The sequence below is a fragment of the Vidua chalybeata genome, chromosome 4 (genome assembly GCF_026979565.1).
Source record: "Vidua chalybeata isolate OUT-0048 chromosome 4, bVidCha1 merged haplotype, whole genome shotgun sequence".
In the NCBI taxonomy this organism is placed as follows: domain Eukaryota; kingdom Metazoa; phylum Chordata; class Aves; order Passeriformes; family Viduidae; genus Vidua; species Vidua chalybeata.
In genome coordinates this window covers 56,121,371-56,143,074 of record NC_071533.1, presented here as the reverse complement: position 1 = coordinate 56,143,074, position 21,704 = coordinate 56,121,371, and the positions used below count along the sequence as shown (strand labels likewise).

The window sequence follows — 21,704 nt, the reverse complement described above, 5'->3', positions numbered from 1 at the left end:
GTGCATGGAAACACAAACACTGCTCTATGATGGCTCTTGCCACAGCAGCCAGAGTGCAAAACAGATGGGGCAAGAGATGAAAGACACAACTGACAGGTCCTGTGCTAAGGGCACAGGCACCAGGATAATCTTTAGTTATCCCCTCTGCTGCAGTTGCACTGAATCCTGAGTTAGAGACATGACGTAGAACTGTTCCCAAGCCACCTTAAATATGTACTTGTATTTGGGAACAGCAAGCAAGAAGCTTTAAGGATATTAAACTTTGTAAATAAAAGGGAACAAAATATGCTTGTATATGAGTAAAACATTGAAGGAAATGAAAAAGAAATGAGAAAAACCAGGGATGACTCAGCCACAGCCTGAAAAAATCAACCAACTTTCAGCAGACAAATTCTGCCTCTGAAAGAGCAGCAGCTCTGGTGAATCCAAAACCAAAACAATCCAGTTTAAGCACAAGGTCAGATGGACCTAAATGACTGTCTCAGGAAATGTCTAAACCTTTTAATACGAATAATAAGAATGAATACACTTTTATCCTGTAGCACGTAACCATCAGCTCAACTCAGAAACATAGTGCAGATAAATGCATAAAAAAATGCAATCTGGGATCTGATGGGATCTCAAACTTCCTATTTTTAGTTTGAGCATCAAACCTGAGTCTTTAAATGGGTAGCTTGCTGTCTCAGCTGGCAGTGTCTGCAGTATCACACTATACCTGTACTGTATCTACCTGAGCCTGAAAGAAATCTTTTATCTGAAACATTTTTATTAGGAATTCTTCTAGCATAGACATGATGCAGAAATATCTACAGCTATCTTATTTGTTTAAGATTTGCAAAATTTACTATACACTTACATAATTACATAGGTCCACACCTATGTAATTACTGATGATGTATACAATGCTTTAAAAAACATAAAGGGATGTATTATTTCTAAATGGTTTGAAACTAAAAGCCTTGAGTAAATAGACAATTTTGCTACATTTAACACCCAAAAAGCTCATGGAATTCAATACAATCCATATGGGCTTTGCAGTAATATGATTAAGGTCAAAACTAAAATAATATCTATAGGAGAAAGTAATATCAGAGGAGTAAGTAACCAAGAACAGTATAGCTCTGCACTCACTTCTGGCAGCTAATTTAAAATTTTGACACTATGGTCAGAGCAGAAGTGAGGGGATTGGTTTATCTTCTCACAGTATAAGAAAACAGCATGGAATCTTTTCATTCCCAGTGGCTACAGTTAGTTCAATGTGCAGCTACTCCTGTTATGATCTCCTGATCAGTACTGCAACTTTCAATGTGATTTTTCATGAGCTAAAATAAAAAAATACTTAATACAGAGAAAACATGCTGCACACTGGGCCTATGCTGTGTCAAAACACTGAAAGTGATAATGAAGATGAAATATTTTAATAATTTCTGTGAATTCTGTACCTATTTGCCCAGTTTGAAGCAGGTTAAGGAAAAATCTTAATCTCTAATATGACCATTAGGAAACTAATTAATCTAATAGATTAAAAATATTTATACAGTAGGAAACTCTTATTACCAGTCCTTAAAGTGGCTGGTCATGAAAAGAAGAGCTATGAAGCATCAACACACTGATAATGATGGACTGACGCTATTTCCTTCAAACTTTTCGAGTAGAATAGTAGTAATTCTTAGTCTGAAAACAGATACCTAGGAGAAACTGAATGTTCCAGATTATTTTGGGGTTTTTTTTCTCAATAATATGTTGACTAGAAATATCATAGCTCCTATCCCTAACCCACTAAGGCACAAATTCCTCTGGGCTAGATGTGAAGGCTCTTCAAATTAAGGTTAGTTCACTGGTGCTGCTTGCTCGTGGATTTAATAATCTGTTTCCCTGCAATGAAAATTAAACTGTGAGACACATTTTTCCCCAGAATTCACTGTGGGAGTGCCCTAGAACTCATCTCTGTATGACACCATGTGGAACTGTGGGCAATTTTCCCCAGAGGTGCTTACGTTTCACAAACAGTTCTGTAACTGGATCACGGCTCACATATTCTCACATCTTGGTAGCCTTCTACTGCTACCTGTGCACAGACGTGGGGCACACGACCTCCTGAGGGAGTGCCTGCTATTTAGCATGATTTATATCTGTAATTGCAACTGTCAAATTCACCAATGGCCTAAACCTCCTGTGTAGAGATACTTAAACTGAGAACTGTCACTTATTTATCGAGGTTTAATATCAAGAGTACAACACGTACATATGGCCAGTGCAATTTTTTCCAGACTGCTACTTTTAAAAATTGTACTTGACCAAAAGCATCCAGGTCATTGCCATGTGTGTGACCTAGTCACTTCTTTATCACAGTGTTGACACTGCTTTTTAAAAAACACTGGTTATTAAAAAATACAAAAATATATAAATTTTTATAAGCTAAAAGTTATAAGTGATTAATATATGACTGTATATTTCTAATCATATACACCTACACCTAGACTATCTTAACTCAGTGTATTTACTTTTTTCAGACATATGATCCCAGCTTTAGAAAGACAGTACATATTACATATTGTCCTGTTGTTACAGAGATAGGTCAGACTACCCCGGGAAAGACCATCTAGAAAGGAGTTTTCAGAGGCAAAATATCTCCCTTTCTAAGTGTGATTGGCATCTTTGAAAATTCTTTGTAGTCAGCATGACAGCAAGGGCTGGTAGGCCACTTTTTGCTGCAGTGGCAAATAAATCAGAATGTCTATCTTAGACATCCACTAAGTGCACAAGATAGACCTTGCTATTGCTGCCCTTGCCCCTAAAGCCATGCTCACCTTTCCTGCTTTCATCAAATACTCTCTGTCAAAGAAGTACCCACCTGTCTCATTGCTGCCTTTTTGTAATGGGATTAGGTGATAAATATACACAGAAGGCATAGTAATCTGAATCCCTAAACGCTTTTGGGGCTGGTTATCATCCCATTTAGGAGGATGTTTCTAGTTCAAAAACTAGAAACAATTCTTCCAACAATTTTCTCCTGGTCTGTTAGTGAAGGACAAAAGTCGCATGTAAACTACCTCTTTTTTTCCCCCCACTCTTTTTTCCCTTCATGCTTTTTTATTTCTGTTAATTTTTTTTTCCTTCTCAAAGTCTCCTCTTATATTTGGCAAAGCCAGCAGGTTAGCTCACACTGCTTAAATCTAACTCTGCTTTTTAGTCAGCAGCATTTACAATCCATGGGCCAGTTCCAATGCCTTAACAGTACAGCTAAGGTCCCAATAGTGCTAGAATTTGGATTTTGTTCACCTACAGGATTTTATGTCTTCCCATTAAAAATGAGAAAAAATTCTCTTTTATATTAGTTCTGGATGTAGCATCTTTGGAAGAGATTGAGCATAAGACCTGAAATCTAGGCTGGACAGATCATTTTTTTTAAATAAAAAATTTTGAGATAAAAGTGACAAAGACTCTGAAAACTGAAAGGGAAATGCATTAAGTGGTTTCTTGACATGATGATTTACGCTTAATTTCAGCTGTATGATGGAATTTCTCTCAGAGCCTTAAGGGCTGGCAACCCCACTAAACTGTTAATGGTTCATCACAGATGGAGTGGCAGGGGAGACAAAATGAAGTGCAGATTTCATATTCACAGTTCAGGACAAATCAGGGTACATGTGTCTTCTGTGTAGTGAGCTTGGGAATAGAAAGAAATTATGTACAACATAAATATTTATAAGGCTCAGCCTCAGCTCTTTGGCAGCACCTGCCGAGGAAGTGTGTGAGCTGTCAGTAGGCTACATGGTAGATCATCAGCATTCTTTGTCAAGCCAGGAAAACATTCTTGACAATATCATTTGTCTATAGATGTGCATTCTATTGATTCTTCCTATACTGATCCTAGCTTCCTGTTTTTCATTGCAATATATACCTATCAAATTCAGGGACTACTAAAAGCCTATAGATCACATCAGATCACCCATGAAGGTACTGAGTTAAAAAATGGATGGCAGGATTTTAGGGAATATCTTGGAACTCTAATTTAAAAGTCAGATTGCTCTCCTTCACTTTAAATTCTCTTGTACATACTGTCATAAATCAGTCTTCCAACAGCAGATGCAGATTAGGAACTGATAGTTACACTTCTCTACCAATAAATTAGAGATCAGAGCCAATTGGGAAGGCTAGAGGCAACAGGATTTGATTGAAAATGAAGGGCAAAGAACCAGTGATCTTGTCAAAACCAGTAACTACAGTTTGGTATTTGTAGGATTGTCAAAGGGAAAAGGACGAACGAAGAGAGGATTAAGTAGTATCACTGGAGAGAAGAAATAGAGTAGATAAGCATCAAAGTATAAAAGTGATAAAGCAGAGAAATGGCAACACTTTTCTCCTGACAGACTTAATTAAATTTCCCACCTACAGCTTTATCATTCCAGTCATGCCTTTCCATGATATGCAGCTTTTCAATCTGAAAAACTCCTTATGTTATGAACAATTTCTATACAAATGTTCAATGTAAACACTATCTAAAACTGTTATAAACATCTCCAGGTGCATAGACACTGAAAATTGCAGAGAGTTTCTTCAGTGAAATACTTGCAAATGTACAAGTATGTCAAGATGACTTAATTCATTTAATACCACTTAACACATTTGCAACACACTCTCTAAGTGTGTGTAAAACTAAGCTGGTCCCCTACGACAAGAAACATATTTATAACAGATCACTTGTTTTCTTTAGAAAAATCTCACTTAAAGTGGACCATCAGATTTATTGCTGCACTGAACTGTACAGTTTCCTTCCTTTTCCCCTCCACCCCTTTTGTTGTTTATTAGAAGTTTTTATCTATCTGTAATGCATACAAATGCTCACAGAACAAGTTACATCAATAGAAAGTTACTTATCTTGTGGGATCTAGAAAGAAGACAGATTAGGAAGAGATTTTTAAGACACATGAGAGATCATTCTCTCTGTGTCTCTTCACAAACAATTTAGTGCCACAGAAATAGCAAGTGATGCTGAGAAATAGCAAGTGATCCCGATGCATTGCAGATGGCTTCTGGATACAAAGAGTGAAGAAGGTGGAAACATGAGTAACAGTGAAATGGGTCCTAGCCCTGGGGAGACACTTCTGGACACCTCCATGGTGGTGTCCCTATTCAGTGAAGAGCCTGAAGGGCTGGCACCAGAGATGACACAGTGGGGGCAGTGAAAGACCCCCCCAAGCATTTAGCAGGTCACAAACAGTAGCACAGACCCATAAAGAAAAGCTGTTAAAGAGACTGAAATTCTACTAATTACTAGATTGAGTTTATCTGGTTTAGTGGAGATTCATTGAGTTTTTCAGTGGAGGAAAACTAACTGATGCTTCGACTGAAATGAAGAATCTGTTTTAACCTGGAGGCTAAAATCCAATGGCACAGTGGCTATGTTGTAAAATATGAAAGCAAAAAAGGAAAAACATTGTTGTAAGAAGACTAGAGAAAGCAACTGAAAACAAATAAACAAAAAAATAGTCTACCAAAAGTGAGTGACAGAAATCAAATGGGTGATATGAGATGAGCTGGAATGAAAGAGTTCAGTAGAGAAAGGAAAAAAGAGCAAAAATTCTTAAGAGGAGTTAATCATTTGAATGAAAAAGTAAAGAAATTTTAATGAAAGAGACCTTTCAAATATTCATTACCTCTAAATTTAGCTTCTTATCTAAACTGTGTCGATGCCATATGTGAACATGTTCAGTGCTGGACTCAGACACATTTGCCAAAGGGACAGCAGCTGCAGTCAGAGCAGAGTCATGGGTGTCCCCAGTCTGTGGTGTCACTCTCTGGCTGGAGCCAGTGGGGTCTCTGTGCCACTCACTGCAGTGGGTGGGAGTCCCAGCCACTGTGCTGGGTGCATGCCCTGAAAAACACCTACAGCAGGCTCCAGGGTGAGTGAGAGGCTCAGTGCCAGTGGCTCCAGCAGGTCCCCAGGTCACAGCCCATGTGTCTGGTACCACTGGCAGGGGGGAGAAGCATCTGTGTCTTCTCCAAATCATTTGTGTGGAGCATGTTGTAACATCCCTTAATAAGAACACCAGTATTTTTTGGAGGGAAGTCTTTTCATACTCATTAGGAAAGTTAAAGACCAAAGAGAGATACTTTTAATGAATTATTTGAGGAGTATACCTTCATAGTGTTCACACTATTATCTAATTAAGATGAGTAGAAATAATTAACTTGCAGTGCTCCAGGCAGTCATTGCAATGTGCTTTTTAAATGTTTTATAGAAATTTAGAGAAAACTGCCAAAAATGGTGAAATTAAACCAGCACATGCTTTTCAGTTCTGCTGAACTAGTCAGTGTGTCAGCTATGACCTAGGTCAGTCAGCAATAGGTAATTGGAGAAAAGGCCTTTGGATTTCACCAGCCGAAAATCCTAATAAAATTAGTTCCTTGATCAAGGAAATGTGAGATCTGGCTTTAAAAGGAACTTTGAAATCTTTGCAAAAAAAATTATGAAAAAAGTTTCAACTGAAACTTTCCATCCAAAATGCCTTGCTAACCATTGCAAAGCACATAAAAAAACACTAACACTGAAAGATAAAAGAAACATCACTTACCTAACAAGAGTTTAAACTTTTAGGTTTAAGCTCTTTAAGGATGCTCTTGTCTATGAATGAACAATTGCATGCACAGGCACACACACACACTTACTGCAGCATGCTAATGCTGATAGCAAGTCTTCCCTGTGGCAATTCAGGACACAAGATAAAAGAAACAAAGTGCTGCAACAAGTGGGGTTTGATTACTTCCTCCTGACTTTGTAACTATTAAAACATGCAGCTTCCTGTGGTTGAAATGTTTTTAAGTTGGTAGTGCTCAATTTCTTCTCTTTTGCCTGCAGCTACAATTTCTCCATACAAACTTCATAATTTAATTATCACTCATTGTGTATTAATTACACTCCTAGTTCTAGTATTTCCTGCACTCTGTTCAAAATCTGCTACTAAGATAAAATTCCTGCCTTGACAAAAATGCTTCATACTGACATAGAGTTAGTGCTTGCTGCTCTGTAAAAAGGATAGACATCTCTTCTAAACTTGTCTCTCCATATTTTTTCTCCAGCAGTAATACTCCTTTCTCATCTTGAGGAAACTCTCCACACTTTAAATATATATAATTCATTTAGAGTAGTAACCTTAATATAAGGTTGACATCTTTGTTTGTTCTTAGTAATCTCAGCATTTCATCACCCAATTCTCTGAATTTCTAGCTAACACTTTCAGAATTTCTATTCATATCTGTTCATGCACTCGGAATTGAAAACTGGACCATGTTCTCCTTTTTCCCATACCTTTAAACTCTTCTATTTGTGCACTGAGCTACAACTAGATCAAGTTTTCAGGGAAAAGTAAGGAACTGTGAATGACATTAATAAGGGCATTTAAGGCATGCATTGCTTTGTATTTTACTTGTATTATATTTCTGCTTTTATCAATGACTCTTTATCTATTTACTCATCCTAGAGTACATAGATAAGTTCTACAAGGTCCTACTATGTGTGGGAGGACAAGAACATTAATTTATATTCACACGAGACTTACTCTAGTAAATCCAAGTTGATTCTGATCCTTAGGCAATAATCTCATACAGGATGATTATAAATTACAGTATTTTTCAAAAGCTTGAAACAATTACTAGAAAGAACAAAGGAAAAACCTGTGGCAGCTACGGAACAGGAAGAAGTTCTTGATTTTAACTTCAGGCAAAGAGCCTTGGCAATATTCTGTCATGAGCTGCATAAAGCAAATTCTTACATTAAGACTGACAACTGTTACATTGAGAACTTTCAACTGTGCAGGAAAAACAAGTGCTGGGACCCCAGCTCTCATGGACTTAATTCTTGTGCCTTGAGTTAGTTATTTCCAAGCAAGTTGTACTTCAATGATCCTTGTGGGTCCCTTCCAACTCAGGATATTTTATGATTCAGTTTGTTGAAGAGGATCCTCTATCTCATTTTTCTCTTGCTTACTTGCATCAATCAGAAAGAAATATATCTAACTTTTGAACTTGTGAGAACCTGGTTTAAGTCAGCTGTGACTTATGTGCTATACATTAAATCCCTATGGATTTTTAATTTCCTATTCCTAAATGTTTTTCTAATTAGTGTTCAAACCATTAGCTAAACCAGTGTAAACTATGTATGACAACATGTGTCAGCCTGCGGTAAAAGGAGTGACAAAAGAACATCAATTGATGAGTCAATAAATGTGGGAGAAAGAGTAAGTAGGAAGTCCACTGAGTGCTGCAATGCTCCCATAGAGGAACAAGGGGAGGCAAACTTCCAGTAGAGAAACCACCTACCCATGCCCCAAAGGTCCTATCATGAATTAAAAATAAATATTTCCAAAGTCCCTTTAGAGCAAGGGTTATTGATTTGGGAGTTCTGCCAGGGCAACTCTGTTCAGTTCAGAGACTCCCCAGAGATCCTGACAAACCACACTCTTGCCATGCTACTGGATACTGGTTTTTATCAAACCTAAAAGTACACATATCCACTTGCTATATTTTTTACAGAAGGCTCTGATAGGTTGTTGGGGTTTTTTTTAGTTTTCTTTTCCAAACCACTTCCAATCTTGACTGCAATTAAATAAAATATCTTGGACATTTTTATTATTATAGTTTGTCAATTATCCTCAAGTTGCTCTCTTTTCTTCCAATAGCCAATCCACACATGGATATTGGCCATCTTGGGAATCTGGAAGCTGTTGCCAGGAATAAACTGAAATTCCTTTTTAGTTTCTCAAGACTTCAAATTATTTCTTTCCCAGTGGAACACAAAGAAGCTTTGTTTTAAAGAAATAATTTCAGATTATTTCTTCAGCATCCTTACAACATATCACTTCAGATTAATTGCCACAGTGAACTCTTTAAAGTGCAAAATATGGAGACTTCCCAATAAGTCCCAGACAATGTAAATAAGGCAAAAACAAAACAGGAGAGAAACAGCAACAATTTTCCAATTATGTCTGAATAAAGCTCTCAATTTTTCTGGTCTAAGGCAATTTCAGCAGAAGAAGTACTCCATTACTTTTTAGGCCCCTTAGATTTTCATGCAGTAAAAAGTACATTACTTCTGAGAAGGTTTCTCAATGCCTAGCAGCTAAGTGGTGAAAACCTATGGAAGAAAGATATGAGTAGCAGTAAGCTGTTCAATTTTCAGTCCCTTTCCAATGCTTGTGGAATTTAACTTCAAGGAATATCTGAATACAGAAAATAGTTCATTACGGGTCTTGTTTTACACAGAATATGGTGTGATTTTAACTCAATGGAAAAAATCCTGAATTCTGTTGAACAGAATCCACATTCAAAAAGATTAATACACTATTAGAAGCCATTTGCTTTGGTGTTCTGTACTACCAGTCAGTCATCAAACCGTGGTTGGTGTAGAGCATAGAACACATTAATTCCTGTGTGAAAGTTCTGTACTAAAAAGCCCATAAGCACATAAGTCCAAACACAAATCAGTAATAGAGTGTCTAAAGGTGTTCCACTTTGTGAGCCAATGTAGAAAATAGATATTGTTGATCTATTTAAATGAAGTAAAATAGATGAGTAGTGGGTTTTAGAAAAGAGCTAAATCAGAAGCAATGACTTGGCAAACCAGAGTACAGGAAATGAGCTATGAATAGAGTAGGTAGCTTGTAAAAACTTACAGAGGCAGCTTTGGAAGAGAAACACTAGAACTAATTGCGGCGTTAGCTGGATGCAACAACTAATATAAATTATTAAAGACTAGGAAGCAGAATTAAAACAATAACAGAGTGGAGAAATATTTGCTTAGAAAGTATCTTTCCATTTCTAGTCTTGAACGCATACTGACAAATTATATATGTTTCTGAATTTTTAATACAGAGCACTACCAATACTTACAGGAAGACCAATCATTCTCATTTTATCTAGTAGGAAGTAAGAATAATGAAAGCAATTTGGTGAAAGAAGCAGTAGGAAGGGAAGGACCCTTTTTAAATACCTTCTCAAAAGCCCATGTAGATTCAATTAATGTAATTTTATTTACAGACACTAAGAATTTAAAAGAGAAATCCATAATTAATCAGAATTCCTTCCCACTAATTTAGAATAATATTGCGCTAGAAAGCAAATTCCCAATTATGGCATTTTTGCAAAAGTTTCTCTCTCTTTTGGTAACAGACTTCAAGAGAACAGCTTCTCTAAACTGTATTTTTCTACTTTTAAAGAAAAGTCCCCACCTGAGTATTTCTTTTTAAAAGAAAAAATTGTATTAGGTATTAAAAAAAAATTATAACCGGTATAAAACCACAAGCTTGTATTTTCTAAAAAAGTGCCTAATTCAACAGTTTTCAAAGGTCTGCTAGGAGATAAAGAACAAAATGTTGTTGTTTGCCTGTAGAATTAGGACACTGGGGAGAGAGAAAAAGAAACAGATTTATTGAAAAAGGAACAGTAATAATTTCAGGTATTATTCCTAACATATGTATTTAATGATAATTTTTGTGACTTACATGCACATTTTCTTATTAAGAAATCAAATCCCTCTACTAGTTTTGGCATCTTCAGAAGTGAGAAAAAACCCGATAAAAGCAGTAATAAAAACCGCAGAATAAACATACTGAAAGAGAAAAAAATATTTTTAACAAAACAAGCTGATCTTTCTATATATAAGTGGAATTTTTAAATTGACACTGTTAAACATGGGCTGTTACCAGGAATGTTTGCATGAAAGCTTATCCTATGACTAGGACAGGAATCTCTCAGAAAATGTCTCCTTGGGTGACCTGTGCTACAAGGAGATTTATTAGCCAGCTCACAAAAGTAGAGCATCGTTCTCACTCTTCATTTTCTTTCAGATCATTTAGGCTTGAGGAAAAGAGATTTGGGGGAATTGTCACTTTGCACAGCCAAACCCATTTGAGTGGCTGCACTCCACAGGACAATGGCACAGAGGCTTGTACCATTCTGTCTGCAATTACCTGCAAAGAAAATCTGGAAATTCAGGAAATTACTGAGGTTCAGGAAGAGGGCCAGAGGGAAGATTTTTCTTTGAGATCTCCTAATAAAAGCACTTGGACTGACTGAGAAAAAAAGATACCTAATGAACCATACGCAATATTTTTGGTGACTGTTTGGATTAAATGATTAATGGTGGCTATATTAGTGCCAGCTAATTATGCTTTTAAAAAAATCTGTAAGCATTTGGTATTGTTTTTGTTTTAGCAATGTAACAATTTTTTGAAGTGTCATTTCTATTTATAATTAATCATTTTCAGATGATCTTTAGACTCTTTAATACTGTTTTTGCAACATATAGGACTTTTATTACTGCTATCTAAATAAAAAAAAATTAAAAATGAGGGAACACAAAGAGCATTGAGAAAGCAACCTAATGACCCATTGTTCAGTATCTCAGAATCAATAAGCAATTTACTACAGCACTCTGTTACAGTACAGCTTAATGTGTTCTTGAGATCAAACCTGGCTATTTTTCAGGGTGCAATATACTGCAAATTAGCATCTGCCATTTTCTTTCTCTCCTTGAGTAGCAAGTGACACAACCATTATGGCAGTTAATTCAGAAATAAAATCTCATTTCTCAAAACATGTATCTATCTTTAGACATGTGAACAAAATACAATTGAAACTGTTTATATTAGTGGGGTTTATTTTTGAGACTGAGCTAATAGATGTGAGAGGACAATAACCACCCCAGAGTGAAAAATGTCTGTAAGAAAGCTGTGGATAACAATCTCTCCTTCTGGCAAAGCTGTAGCTGGAAGTGATTGAGCCTTTAGGGTCCTGCTGATATTGGGGTTGTTACAGGTTCTTTTGTCAGACAGGACCACGGCCTGATAAACTTAAAATAGATATGTGCTAATTTCTTTGCTAAAAGAGTTGTCAAATATTAAAACAGCCTGCCCAGGGAAGTGGTGGAGTCACTATCCTTGGAGGGATTTAGGACAGGTAAACGTGGCTCTTAGGGACACAGTCTAGTGCTGGAATTGGCAGTGCTGGCTGGACTGAATGTTCTTGGAGGAGTTCTATGATTTGATTAGCAGATAGAAAATACTTGCACTGAAATAAACAAGTGTTTATATTTTTATACAGAGAATTAATTTCTAATTGCTCCTCAGTTCTGAGTCAACCATTTTTTGAAACCACCCTGTTCAGAAGAATTTTTAGCTTTTAAATATGACTGCAGGGCAGCTGTATCAAAGAAAAAAAAAGCTGATTTCAAATGAAATCTTTTTTGCTGGTGTATTTCTAAGCTGCAATGCAATTTTTCTATGTGTGATTTTTTTATATATATATTCTTTAAAATATTTTTTAAAATATTCACCTGGTGAATTAATTAATACAGACTTTGTAAAAGCATTATTTATTGTAGTTGCTAAACATTTTTTATACAAATTTGTGTAACTAAAACATATAATTTGGCATTTGCTATTTTCATCTCATCCCCTCAGACAATGATGCTACTAAACAAGATGTTGCATCACTTGCATCAAAATCTTTCCTAAAATGTCTTTAGTATATAACATACATTAAGGGAATTCATAACAATAGCAAAAAATGTTATTTTATTCCCTCAAATTACTAGTTCATAGCTTTTAGACTATAAGCTTTTTCAGAGTGGCAAAAACTTTATCATTTCACTTATATGCTGCAGGGTTCATTACAGCTGAATAAATGAAATTCTTAGAATTGCTTAATTAAAATTGTCTTCACTGCATAGTGTATGTCTAAAAGGGCTCCACTGCATTCTTTAAGAGGTGGTTCCAACTGAAAATACTGTATTTCAAAATAATGTCAGTAATTATTTCAAAATAATAAGGTGAGAAAAAATTATGCACAAGCTTATCTTAGAAATGGAGATTCCACCTCTTGGAAGGCACATTTAAGACTTGCTGCAACAGAAGCCCAAGCCTAGTACAATCTTCTGAAATATTGTTAGGGTTTGCTGAAATCTCTCATAGTGTGAAGTCTGTAGCAATGCTCTGACCTTAACGAAGAACCATTCAAGAATAAATCAAAACCTGCAAGTAGCACACATGGCTTCTTCCCTCATGATGTTGTCTCAGAAACAAAAGCAGTAATTCCAGGAGCATAAAGCCAACAGCAGCAACAGCAGCAAAATGAATGAATGAATGAATGAATGAATGAATGAATGAATGAATGAATGAATGAATGAATGAATGAATGAGGAAAGAATTTGGCAGTTGCTTCCACTATGAAAGAGATACATCAAAGTATTACTTTTTAGCTAAAAGTTACTCTTTAGCATTATGGTCCTTCAGAGCACATTCACGCTCTTCACAAATGTAGCACAAGGTTCTTCACCAGGTTTTTGTGATTCTGCTCAATCAAAAGACCTGGACTACCCCAGGACACTTCAGGATAAATTTGTTTGAAAGTTTTGACAGAAGTGGACACAGGAAAGATAGTAAGGGAGCAGCAGTCCTGTGCGTTCATGGAAATAGTTTGGATGAAAAAAAATCAGTTCTGAATTAAACCTTATGAGGATAATCATCGTTCTCTACATAAGAATTATTTAACTGAAGAACATTTCAACTGATTTAATGAAATTATCAATCTAATGATGTTTAAAAAACTCAAAGAAGATGTGCATATATATGCTAAAAGCAATGCTGAATATTACCCAGAGCACTCATAAACTCAGTGAAAATTATGTCAAGGACGGGGAGAATGAGATCATACTTTCTTCTTGAAGAAGTAAACAAATAAATGAATTTTATAAATTCAATCTCATACAACGCTGCTGGGTTGGGGGCAGAATGCACATTGCCTTTCAGGATTATGGTCTGGGTTGGTAATGAGATCTCACCTTCCTTTTGACCCTAAGAATGGAAAGATATCAGGAAATATACTCTGGAAATTTAGGCCAGCTAGCCATGTTATTCTCTAGCCTCTTCCTGGTCAACTGACCATTACTATTTATCTATCCATGTTTCTTCAGAAAGACATTGAAATCTGCTGCCACAGATTCTCATTTTATTGAAATGTTCTTTCAATAATACATTCTAAATACTGTATTTACTGTTAGATCCTTCCAGATAGCAAATCCAGGGAAATATTTGCTGAGGTACGTGGAAAGCTATCCTGGTCCTCTTTTATTGCTGGCTATTTGGAATACACACTGTGTTTTGAGAACAGACATTTCCAGTCTGAATCTCCCTTATGAAAGCTGCAGTCCAATAATCAAAACTGCCTGCAGCTGTGTTTTTTTTCAGCAACACCACCATGCATAAAGAAACACAGCAAGAAAATGTTTTATCTTTTTTCCTTTTTGTTGCAACCAAAAGAACGAGAAAGAACCTACATGCCATATGCACATATTAGAAGTACTGGACTACTTAAAATTGAAAGGCCCATGTAATCCTGGAAGATCCTCCATGCTTACCTAAAGCAGCTTCCTTTCACAGTCAGAATACCAAATTAGTCTAAATTATTTCATTTAAAATGTCAAAATGGGACTCTGATAGACTTTGAACCCTCTATAGAAAAATTTTGCCTTTCAGATTGCTCCTGGGTGTTTTCCATTACATTTCTTTCTGTACTCCAATAAGAATCACACTAATGATCTGAAATGAAAATTCGCCCCCGGGAACATTTGATTAAAATGTCAAATATTGAGGAACAACGATTCATCAGCAATCATAAATTTATAATACTGATGGCAGATGAAATTGTATCATTTTCCAGCAAGCAATATAGTCTCCAAGAACAGGTGGATTTGAAGCCATTCCTAAGACTGAATTATGTAGACAGAAACTATATGGAAGAGCATGTAGAAGTGACCTTTGTTCTGATTGACTAGCACATCCTGTTACACATAATAGTTCATGGAGAGTGAGTCATCTTCACTGACTTAGTAGATCAGCATCACCTGGGTATCACTATTACATATCCTTGTCTATGTAAGTCAGAAATGACTGAAATCACTCTTAACTATTAGAAGTTGCATAAAAAATGTAGGCACTGGGCAGATATGAACTACTGCAGTTACAATGAAGTTACCTAGGCTATACTAGTTTGGATTTGGTTGCTAAAAGGCAGTTACATTAGAGAATTGAAACTGTATTATATTATGCTTAAGCAGTGGATAAAAAAGGAAGCAAAAAGAGCATTCCAAGATGCCTAAAATAACATTTTTGTTGTGGACATTTTGCTTTAGCTGTTCAAACATGATAAGCAGAAAGATAGTTTTGCAAGTCATTTAATACCACTTATAAGATAAGTCATTTGCATTTTTCTGCAAATAATAATGCAGGCATTTGTTTTAGCACTCCTGCTGAAAAAATGTTGATGAAGAAAGACTGAAAAAAAAAAAAAAGCCAAATATTCATTATGTGTTATTAATATTGTCAACACTTCTGAGCTGAGTTTATTGATGATATTGAAAAAAGGGGGGAGAAATTATAACTTTTTATATGGCATAAATGACTAATCTTGGTATGATTAGAAGGCTTTTCTGGCCAAAATCTACTCCTGAAAATCACATCCTAACACCTGCAAGTTACATGCAATAACCTCACAGATCATAAGATTAAAATAACTGTTCTAGGAAAAGTTTGGGAAGAACTGTGAGCACACTGGAGACAGGATTAGAATTCAAAGAGATTTTGGCAAGCCTGAAAAAAAAATAAAATTCAGTTGAGACAAGAGCAAAATTCTCCCTGAAGAAAGAATGACTTGGCAAAATTAGTAAAACTTGAAGTATGGCTTTAGAGCAGTGTCAGGGAACAGTTTTTCAAGGACACAGACCTGTAGAAGTGTGTTCACAAAGAGCATCAGGAGTGAAATGGCCTCTGACAGAAGGAAGTGGGAAAAGCAGGTTTGTTTTTTTTTTTCCTCTAAGGAGGATAAAACTGAAGGGAACCAATACTACAATCTTCACTCTGTGCAAAGTTGTCACAAAACCCAGAAACATCTTCTAATGCCTGTTGGGTCATAACAGCATGTAATAAATTTAAATTTCAGAAAAGATATATAGTAAGGGTTGGGATTATTTTTGAAATTATTCTAATATAATCAGATTTCTAAGGCATATTGTGGACTCAACTTTGCTTTAGTTGTTCCAAAACATTTGTCAGAAATGGCTAAAGCCTTAGACTAGGCAAGAGAATAAATGACCACCTGACCACCTTTGTTTCTATGAAAAGTGACAATTCCCTGTGGAGAGCAAATGATCCCCATAAATTATCAATCTCTTTCCATCTCTAAGTACAGCCTATCAAGGAGCTTCAGCTGGCTCAAGTGTGACTTTTGTTATATCTTTGAGGCAGGACTTATGCCTCTATCTGAGTCTGTGTTAGCACAGCTGCTGATTAAGACTGACCACTAACATACCACTAACCCTGGTTCAGAAGAGGTTGGTAGAGTGCCGTGAGTGAGCTCCCAGCAAAACACATACACAAGTTCCTGAGGATGGGCTCTTTCCATCTTCTTCACCTTCACATACTTGGATAATGGATGGTTCTGGCTCTTTAGTATTCCAGTAAGGCTGTAATTAGTAAATATTTATCAAGAATGTCATGTTAAGTGCAGTGAGGAATATAATAGCATACAGCATAAGTTTAAAGGAGATACCAAGATTTTGCAAAACCACACTATGAATCATGTAAATCTTCCCCTACATCAGGTAATTTATTTGAGCCTAATCTAACTAACACTTGCTAAAGATCCTGTTACTAAAAGCTGTCTGAAATCAAAGTATTTCAGGTTTTCATTCTCCTTTTGGGTATCTTCTTAATCAGCATCAGAAAAAAAAAATGTCAATGACCCAAATGAAGACAAAAAGATGCATTTTGGTAACTACATTTTAAAAGTGTGCACACTATTTTCTTCAGTATGTATTTCTGTGCCTCTGTGAAGAATAACCACTTAGGAATCAGAACTGCCTGTAAGTCTAATGAAAGAGAAGATCTGTGGCAAAATCAAGTTTGCAGTTTCAATTATTAAAACAACATTCCTTCTGGCTTGTAGCAACATTAGTGCTGCCTCTTCCAGGGTAAAGGATGGAAAAAACAGCTATTTACTGGTGTTTGAGTTCTGTAATGTTTCTCTTTGGCACTTAAAAAATCCAATTTCCTGTGAATGGGTCTTATGTTATCATCCATCAAAACATTTTTCTTCTGGCTCCTCACTAATACTGCCTGTAACTGCTTGGACTGATGACTATGGTCCTTCCCAAGTACAGAGGCTTGGACCCAAATCAAAACAGACACTGGTTAAACAGCAAGTTTTAGGGCAGAACCAGCAACACACCCACTTTCTCTTCTCAGTTCTCAGGATTTAATGACAGATCTTCTTTATCTAATTTTAGGGCACCTGGAGTGTAACTCTACTGCTGTCACCAGACTGTATCATTAGTAATTCAAAAGCACTGAAAGCTGAATTAAAGCATCTGTCAACTGAACTTTAAAATCACCCAGTTATTTAATTGTTTGGACACATTCATTGGGAAGCAGACACCAGAAATTCTGTGCTTATAATAGGCAGAAATACTATTTTTTCACATCTTCCTATACATTTCTTACAATTCACAACCAGCATTTTGATACTGAGATCTGTGCTCTGAATAAGAAACACACGAGCTAAACTATGAAGAGTTTAAGTCCAAAATGCATGCAAACCCAGTCAGCTCTGCTTTGTTCTGAAAGATGAGCCAAGTTACACATAAAGTTTATTACATCAAAAACATATTAAAAAATCTTTGGTACCACTAGTGCTTGTTTTTAAGTCAGAAGAACAAAGCACTTCTTTCAGAGGAAGTGGTATCTATTCTACATTAAAACCTAAAAAGTCTGAACCCTAACTTTATCTGGCAGTAGAAACTGTCCCCTATAATATCTAGCTGAGAATTAGTGGAAGAAGGTAAGGCATCTGAGCTAACACTCTCAGAAGTCACATGCCAAGATAAACATTTTCATGGTGGGATAATCACTGTTTCTGTTAATAAGCTCTTCCTAATCACTGTATGTCTCATACAAAGCCCCAAAGTAATAAATTTAAATCAATATGTCTCTGCAACTTCAAGCTTTTCTCAGTTCTGAGATAATTACAACTCTCTGCTCCTTTAGAAAGAACATTTCTTGAGAAAAAACAATTTCACTCAGAATGTGGCCCTTGTGATCTAAGAAATCCTAAATCATCTGGGCAGCAAACATGTGGGGGAAAAAAAGCAAAACAAAATATTGCAAAAGAGCTTCCATGGGAGCTTTATGATTTACATTAAAGCTTGGCTATCAAAACCACTCCTGGTGTGAAACACAAAATGGATACCCAAAGATGATGAGGCATTCAGATTTCAAAAGCACTAAAACAATTCAGCTTTATGCCTCTGCTTTTCTGCATGAAAAGCAAACTCCTACGCTCATCAACAACCAAAGCTTAAATTACACAGGGATTGAGCTATATTCATGCAGAGGTTACATAAATTATTATCCTCCTCATTTTACAATTTTGAGAACTAAGCAACAGAAATTATAAATCATGACTTTAAAGAGAAACTTAATTGAATGGAAGAAACTTGTGTAGTGCAGAAGGTTCATCCAATATACTCTCCACAAACTCTCACAACTGTAAATAGGTGATCCGGCATAATTAGGTGAATTGAAATTTGGGTGGTAGCCCATGTATTTGCTTCAAATACCCAATTAATTGCATGTTGGAGAGAAAATAGAAGTAAGGTAAGGAGTAATGGAAAGGCTGCAGGTGCATAGATTTGGTCAACTAACAGATCTAAGAAGTTTTGGTATAAAAACACCTGTGCCAACTTCTTTAATGGCTGTTGCCATGGAGACACACAAAAAAAAAGAAAGGGGAACAACTTTGGGATATTAAAAAGATGAAAGCAGTATATATGACTGCCACTCTGCAGTTATCATATTGGTGGTTGAGAGCCAAGTTTATAACAATAACAACATGCCAGAATGTTTCTGAGATCTGTGAGTGGAAGCAACCCTTTCTTTGTTCTTACAATTCCCTTCTTGTCGGGCAGGAAAGACAAACAGATGTTTTACTGGAACCTATGAAGGTCATTCAAGAAAAGAACAATTCAGTATGTGAAGAAGGGGGTATGTTTTGCTTTGCTTTTGTTGTTTATATTAGCAGCATTAAGACATTTAACCAGGAAAATAATACTTTATGGTATACTTGCAAATCTTGCACTCATTCAATGTTTAGATTAACCAACTATTTGAGTTTCTGAAACTTCCTGCCCACCCAGACAGGGTATCAGTACCAGTTTAACAGAAAGCCTTATCAAGGATATTTATGTCTCTCCCCACTTCTCCATCACAATTTTTGAAACAATTATTTTAACTCTTAATGGACAATTTTTTCTTCACAGTTCTTCATATGAGTATTGAGACAATACCTTGTAGCAAATATTAACTCCAAAATAACAAGGATTTTATAAAATATTTTGATGCAATAAACAGTAGTAGTCTAAATAACCTAACAACAGGAAAGATGAGCTGGACAAAGGATCCCCTTATTTTGAAGTACAGAGAAGGTAAAAACCTGCATGTATTACTTGATCATAAAATGGCCATCAACTATTGATCTGAAGTGACCATGACAGAAGAATGCTTTAGAGAAAGTTTAAAACTCTGAGTTTTTGGTATCAAGCAGAAACACTCAATGATAGAATACAAAATTCTGCTCAGTCATGTTTGTCAAAGATAAACTGAAGCTGGAATAGTAGAAACCAAAAATTCCCAGGATGACCTGAAATTGTTTATCTCAGTTAAGGCAATACCAAGAAAGAATATATTTCTTGTCAGCAAATATATCAAAAATGCAAACTTGAGAACTGGAAATAATGCTCTGTGAGCCAAAGAATATTAGAACAAATGCATATGAAATAACTGCAAATACTCTGAAGCTGGATACTAACAAAATTTTTATGCACCATGAAACCTGCACTCCTCCAACTGCTTTAGTAAGTTCAGGAACGTATCTAGTTTCAAGGTAAATATTTGGCAACAGAGCACAAAAGATTATATGATTCAATGACTGAGTATTTACTCAAGTTTTTATTTCCACTTGTGCTTGGTTTAAGTGGCAAGGTTCTTGCAGCAGTGAGGTGGCTGCAGGACCCCATGCCTGAGCAGGAGGATATTTCCTGAAGGAAGTTTCAGCCTGTGGAGAGACCAAGCTGGAGTTGCAGATCATGGGAGGGAGACCCAGAAAACGGAGGAGCACAGAAAAAGTGTGAGGAGGAAGGAGCCAGAAAGGGGAACTGTTATGGGCTGACTGCAACCCCTCATTCCCCTTCTCCCCGTGCTGCTGCCATGGAAGGGGAGGTAATAAAGAAGCCAGCATCCAGTCTTTATGTCCTCCCATGAGCTTTTCCATCACATTTTCCCCCCATCCTGTTAAACAGATACTAATAATTAATTATTGATCATTGGATCACTAGTCATTTCCTACATGTTCTTTTATGTAACAAAGTAACTGATTAGGTACTGGTCAGTAACAGCTCTACAACAGTTTTCCTTTGGCTACTTGTTCCATCACTGACCGCTGTTGAAGTTTAAATTGCCATTAATTATGAAACTGCAGAACACCAGCAGTTTAGACTGAGTTGCCCAGAGGTGTATGGAAGATTAAAGAAATAAAGGAAAGGGAACATTGCTTATAAGTCACGTAGCCTGAAATAAGGTGAGAGTGATATGAATGACATCATCTTCCCTTGGTATGCTCTATTTTACTTTTAAGAAAGAGAAAAGCAACCCTTTATCTCATCTTGCTGTTATGGGAGGAACCATGAAATTTTATATGCTGGGCCTGAAACGCCAAAGTATCAGTTAGGAAATCAGAATGCAAACCACAGTTGGAAACACCATGCTGTAGCACTGCAGCAAAACAGAGCTTCTAAAAATCCCTGGTTAGTTCTTGTGGAACATATAAGGAAATTTTGCTTAGGGAGTCCAGGAGATTTAGTCTTGCAGTTATAGAAAATACCCACTGGTTCTACAGGAAAATATGCAAAGATGAGTACCATAACTTTTAGGTCAAGGATTTGTATCTCTTTCCTAAAGTTTTCCCTCTGGAAAGGAATCAAGAAATAATCCTCCTGAATCTCTCCTAAATTTCTCCATTGATTTTTAGTGCAAGTTCTATCAGGATTATATTTAAGAGAGGACAAAAACAGCTAGCCAGAACCAAATCCTATCATAAGTGCTTGAGGATTTGTTGGAGTAGCCTGAAAGCTGTTTTCTCGTAACATCCCAGGAGAACACATTGTGAACATTAAGTTCCTTTAGAAACTGTTGATGTTATAAACGCATTCTGAAATACCAGCTAACTTAAAAGAATATTTCATCTTCCTATTTCATTTGGTTGACTTTTATAGCTGGCAATCATTACCATTTTGGTAAATCTCCCTTTGTTGATAACTCCTTAAGCTGTTAATTTGGGCTTACTTACCAAAACAATATTGTTAAAATGTAAATCTGGTTTTCAGTCTTCAGATGCTGTCTCAGGATATAATGTTCACCAGACAGTGAGCACTAGTAGTGAGAGGTAAGATCTCCCAGAGCCTAGTTTCCAAGGCCTTATGACCAATGCAAATTCTCCCAAATGCCTCAATTGCTAAACTCCCATTATTTTCCAGAGCACTAGTTTGACCAGCATTTTGGTTTACAATTAATCTCCTCTGGATTAAACGATTACAGCAT

The 21,704-nt window shown here is 36.3% G+C and overlaps 1 protein-coding gene and 1 long non-coding RNA gene across 11 annotated transcripts in view; one reads left to right on the top strand and one right to left on the bottom strand.

Moving 5' to 3' along the window:
- KCNIP4 (potassium voltage-gated channel interacting protein 4) overlaps window positions 1-21,704 on the bottom strand; it is a 385,279-nt gene that overhangs the window by 44,188 nt on the left and 319,387 nt on the right. The window lies entirely within an intron of this gene.
- Window positions 20,541-21,704, top strand: part of LOC128787170 (uncharacterized) — a 53,234-nt gene continuing 52,070 nt past the window's right edge. For both annotated transcript variants that reach the window (XR_008430594.1, XR_008430593.1), the window contains exons 1-2: window positions 20,541-20,685; window positions 21,491-21,549. This is a non-coding gene — a long non-coding RNA (uncharacterized LOC128787170). The remainder of the gene's footprint in view (window positions 20,686-21,490; window positions 21,550-21,704) is intronic.